At 32.5% G+C, this 6,146-nt stretch overlaps 1 pseudogene; it reads left to right on the top strand.

Moving 5' to 3' along the window:
- Window positions 1-1,502: 1,502 nt before the first annotated feature.
- On the top strand, window positions 1,503-3,878 carry LOC130495573 (uncharacterized; annotated as a pseudogene).
- Window positions 3,879-6,146: the final 2,268 nt, after the last annotated feature.

The following is a 6,146-nucleotide window of genomic DNA, read 5'->3' as shown; positions in this document are numbered from 1 at the left end:
CAAATATCGTATCTTTTGAAATAAAGAATTTATCCAACTTACAAATCAGAAACTCGAAATTTCAAAACTTATTTTAAAGAAAAATGAGCGGCAAGATAATATGGATCCCTGAGGTGACACGTTACCAACACTTAGACACTCTCACATATTCTGCATTTTGTTGGTGTTTCAGTCATAATGTTGTTATGCGCGAGATCCTAAACTCCCAAGTCGTTAAGATTCAGCCCACCTGAAATTTCAGTCCGATGCAAGAACCAAGGCTCGATAAAGTGGGTATCCGACCAGAAGCAAAGTTCATCGATAGATCGATCTACGGTGGTGAGAGAAGTAGCGCTTAGAACCAGAATGGAGCCATCGACAAGGGATTTTCAGAGAAACAGAGGCACCAATCCGATGAGAGACGATAGAGAGAGGAAACCACGTCAGTAGTTTCGATGTTGAGACTTGCCATCAAAGGTATACAGGCTCTTTCTGGGAGACTAATCTGGAGATAGAGTTGAAGCTGATAAGCTAATGTATTTTTCCTGTGCAACGATTGAGATGGTGACGCCTGAAGAGAATGAGAAAAAAACGGATAAGGAGAGAGTTGTTTTTTTTTTTTGACTAAATAAGGAGAGAGTTGTTACAGAGAGAGAACCTTAGAAAAGTCTTAAGTTTCACGATTTGACCGAGAGGTGATGTATCAGAAAAACATGAATGGATGTATCCAGTTTTCGTTGTACCATTAGAGAAAAAGTGGAAGTTTTAAGAGAGATGTAGAAAACGCGAAAGAGAAAGAGAGAAGAACTGAAGAAATTATTTGTTAAATGGTGAAGGGATAACGAAGCGAAGGAGTGGCCACATCTGTAAATTATTTGTTAGGTTTGTATTATTTCTGTAAGTAATACTAAGACAAGTTTGTATATGTATCAATTATTTAAAATGATGTAAACTCATATTATCTATCATTTTCTAAAAACATGATGTAAATGAATATAGATTTAAATCAATTTCACTGAAATGATGCTAAATAAATAAATTAAACATCATTTTGTATTACTGATGATATAATAACATAACTTGTATCACTTGTTGATAAATAATTTAAACTAGTATCACTTATTTCTGAATTCTGATACTCCATCTGTACCATTATAAGTGGTGTTTAAGGTTTTTACACAAAGAATAAGAAAATATAAATTTCTATGCAATTTATCTTGATTACATAAAATTGCATTAAATAAAATTAGTCTAACCAATAAAAAAAACATGTAGTATTTTGTAATTGGTTGAAAATTTCAGTTTGACATTAAATTTATCTAGAAATGTGAGAACATCACTTATTATAAAACAAAATAAAAATACTTAAACACCACTTAAAGTGGTATGGAAAGAGTACCATTTATGTGATGCAATACATTTTCTTGTAGTGTCATCTTCATGTCATTTCAACTTCAAGGGGAGCTTGATCGATCCGACTCCGCCTAAAGAAGCAGCTGTAGAGAAGAACTCCAACACCAACAATGACAAGCGCTGAAACTATCCCTACAATGCAGTATTTGGTAGGGAAGGGTTCTGGCATGTCCGGTCCACCAAAAGACGGCGCCATCTGATGTGACCAATAGATCGATCAAACACAAACAAAAAAAACATAAAAACAAAAGACAAAACAAAACAAATCTCTTCAACTGATAAGAAGATTAAAACTGATATGCAAGCTTTTCTTACAAGGAACTTGTTACACCTTATGGAAAGAGAGGAACTCAAAACTTCACAACTCAGTTAGCAAGCCGACAGAGCTTCTAGTAAACGAAATCCTAGTTTATCTTCAATTCCAAACCCTGACTCCTACATGCTATCTTGGTTCACTCACTTCCAGCCTAATCCATCTTCTCACTCTATCTATTTTGAGATTTTACTTTGTCTGTATCAATTTTACTTGATTTGCATCTTATGAAATTAGGTTGTATGGATGTCCTCCTTTGAATTACAAAGTCTAGTGATTGGGTAGATAATATATGGATGCAACATAGATACAATGAAACCATGACTAGTTAGATATATTGCTAAAGAAATCATCTTCAGGTCATCTCAACTTCGATCGGAGCTTGACCGATCAGATTCCGCTTAAAGAAGCGGCTGTAGAGAAGAACTCCAACACCAAAAGTAACAAGTGTTACAATTATCCCTACAATGCAGTATTTGGTAGGGAAGGGTTCGGGCACCTCGTCTCCACCGAAAGACGGCGCCATCTTACCATATATATAATTAAGTAGCTTTATTTACGAAAATGAAAAATACTTTTTTTACATTTCCAATAAATTTGATAATTAATTTAATAAAAAGTATAATCTATTTTTGGATTGACTAACTTATTTATTTAAAAATTCATTCTAATGATGACGTATGATCATTTCAAATGTTGATTTTTTTGGAGAAATTTCATAAATACACTTTTCTTGGTACCACAATTCAACTATACCACTAATCAAGTGACATTTTCAAAAATATCGTATTTTTTAATGTGTAAAAGACTCAATTACCCTCACCTTTCATCTTCAACAGTTGGATCCATCTCCTCCGTCATCTAACCTAGCCTCCATCGGATTCATGGATTCATTGTTGCTTCCGATGAGACGACGATGCGACGAGATTGAGTGATGACGACGGCGACACGATGACGGCGACATGACGATGGCGAGGACACAATCGAGAAACAACGACGACAATGAGATTGGACGACGGCTGCGGTGAGGTCCTCGACTCGTTACATAACCGGCGACGGTGGACCAGTGAGGAAGTGGAAGAAGAAGTGGGTTCACGTCTCTCCTTCCTCCAAGAAGCAAAACACCTCCTCCTCCTCCTCCTCCGTCGTTAACGGTGGTGGTTCGGCTTCGGAGGGATCTCATTTGTTGTTCTTTAAGTGGGCACCGTTGTCTCAGGGCGGCAACGGTGGTAACGAAGATGGTAAAAGCAAGATTAATTCTCCTAGCGATGAGCCTGTGACGAAGACGACGACAAGGCAGAAGAACCTCCCCGGCAGAGATTCAAATACGTGCCAGTTAGTTTTTTTCTTTTAAAATGGCAGCACTTATGTTTCGAAAGATGTTTGGAAAACTCTGGAAGTTACTTTCACATTATCAGGAAAACCTGACCGTGTTGATCTTCTTATAAAGTCTGTAACCATCCATTGCGAAAGCAATAATCAGTTTGAGATAAAACTGACATATTGATATCTTAAGAAGCTATGTTCAGTGTTTTAATATGTTTCTTCCGCTTGCCAGAGAAGCAGAGACTTCTGTCCATCAGCTCCTGAAGCTGATCACCACATCAGCTCATGAAAGAGTATACACAAAAACCTAACGAAGCAAGTCTCTGAAGATGGATCAATCAGAAGATGCAGGGCAACAGTTAAAATCACATGCTTAAGTACCTTGTTTGGCTTCATCAACGCCTATCTGTCTTTCTTTTACCTCTCTTCCCTGAGAACAAGGCTTAGGTCGCAGAGTTGGTATAACTCTATCAGCTTCACCACGTCTTGCATTCTTGTCTCTCTTTTTGAGAGAGCTATTGTGAATGATACTTTGAGTTTCTTGAAGAGTGGGAAGAAATTTTCTGGTTTGAGAGACTATGAGTTTGAGGATTTGCAGCAGCTTGTTGTGTATATGTTGGTGGAGAAGATAAGTCTTGTTAAAGAAGTTAGGCCGTCGGTTTCGACAGTCAAAGCCATGTGGAGGCTTTTGATGTGGACTTGAATGTTTTCCAATCGTTTGAAATGGAAGGAGACGGCTTGGAGTGCAATCCTTCAAAGTATAGTGACTCAGATAAGGGTTTATAAAAATATGATAAGAGTTTAATATTCTTCATAGCACAATTTATAAGTGTTAATAATTATTTGTCAAGAGTATAAATCTTTTATGAGAGTTTATAAATCTTTATAAAACTTTAGAAGTAAATATTCATAAAGCTATTATAAGTGTCTATAATTCTATTATAAATGTTTGTAAATTATTTATAATAAACAAAAGATTAGTTATAATTGTTTATGAAACAATTAATAAGACTTTATAAGAGTTTATAAAATTTTAACGGTAAAGTTGGTTAGTGTATTTTTGAAAAGTGGTATCATGAAAGTGGTATTAGTGGCAATCTACCTTAAATGTATGAGATCATGAACTCTGAGATCATAAATCTTTGTTTTCTAGAGAAACGGACATAACAAAGATTTTAAAGCTCTTTAACTATCATCCAATGTCTGTGAAAGATGCAACTATGCATTAAAACAAAATTTTCATAATTTTGAATTTTTCTCAAAATCTGTAGGTTAACTCCAACGAAAATATTGATTTTTTGTTAAATTCTTTATGTACCGAGGCCTATATTTTTTGAATATATAAAAGTTTTTATAAACTTATTATATATTGGATTTAATGTGTGATAAAATATTTTTCATGGTACATAAACATCGTTTAAATGTTTTCACAATTAAGTTTTCACAATTAAATGAGTCGATTAACCATTTTAATTCTTTGTTTTCTAGAGAAACGGACAGAACAAAGATTCTAAATTTCTTTGACCATCATTCTATGTCAGTGAAAGATGCAACTATCCATTAAAACAAAATTTTCATATTTTTGAATTTTCTCAAAATCTATGGGTTAGCCCCTACGAAAATACTGAGTTTTTTTGAAAATTCTTTATATACCGAAGCCTTTACTTTTTGGCTATTTTTTAAGTTTTGATTACCTTATTCTATATTGGTATTAATGTGTGATAAACTCTTTTCAGGGTACATGCACATCGTTTAAATGTTTTCGCAATTCATTTTACAAAATTTAAGTATTCGATTAACCATTTGAAATCTTTGTTTCTAGAGAAACGGACACAACAAAGGTTCTAAACCTCTTTAACCATCATTCAATGTCTGTGACAGATGCAACTACGCATTAAATATTTTTTTATATTTTTGTTTTTCTCAAAATCCATGGGTTAACCCCTACGAAAATATTGAGTTTTTATGTTAAATTCTTTATATACCGAGGGCTATACTTTTGAATATTTTTTAAGTTTTTATAAACTTATTATATATTGGTATTAATGTATGATAAACTATTTTCATGGTACATGAACATCGTTTAAATGTTTTTACAATTAAATGAGTCGATTAACCATTTTAAATCTTTTTTTCTAGAGAAACAAACACAACAAAGGTTCTAAATTTTTTTGACCATCATCATATGTCAGTGAAAGATGCAACTATGCATTAAAACAAAATTTTCATATTTTTGAATTTTTCTCAAAATCTGTGGGTTAACTCTACGAAAATATTGAGTTTTTGTTAAATTCTTTATATAACTAAGCCTATACTTTTTGAGTATTTTTAAGTTCTTATAAACTTATTCTATATTGGTATTAATGTGTGATAAACTATTTTTCATGGTACATGAACATCGTTTAAATGTTTTCGCAATTAATTTTTCAAAATTAAATTACTCGATTAACCATTTTAAATCTTTGTTTTCTATAGAAACGGACACAACAAAGATTTTAAACCTCTTTAACCATCATCCAATGTCTGTCAAAGATGCAACTATGCATTAAAACAAAATTTTCATAATTTTGATTTTTTTCTCAAAATCTCTAGGTTAACCCCTAATAAATATTGAGTTTTTTTTTGTTAAATTCTTTATATACTGAGGCCTATACTTTTTGAATATTTTTATGTTTTTATAAACTTATTATATATTGGTATTAATGTGTGATAAAATATTTTTCATGGTACATAAACATCATTTAAATGTTTTCACAATTAAGTTTTCACAATTAAATGAGTTGATTAACCATTTAAAATCTTTGTTTTCTAGAGAAACGGACACAACAAAGATTCTAAACTTCTTTGACCATCATTCTATGTCAGTGAAACATGCAACTATCCATTAAAACAAAATTTTCATATTTTTGAATTTTCTCAAAATCTGTGAGTTAACCCCTACGAAAATATTGAGTTTTTGTTAAATTCTGTATATAATGAAGCCTATACTTTTTGAGTATTTTTTAAGTTTTATAACCTTATTCTATATTGGTATTAATGTGTGATAAACTATTTTCATGGTAGAACATCGTTTAAATGTTTTCACAATTAATTTTCACAATTAAATTAGTCGATT

Source organism: Raphanus sativus, chromosome 6 (assembly GCF_000801105.2).
Source record: "Raphanus sativus cultivar WK10039 chromosome 6, ASM80110v3, whole genome shotgun sequence".
NCBI lineage: Eukaryota > Viridiplantae > Streptophyta > Magnoliopsida > Brassicales > Brassicaceae > Raphanus > Raphanus sativus.
This window is presented reverse-complemented; position numbering and strand designations above follow the sequence as displayed.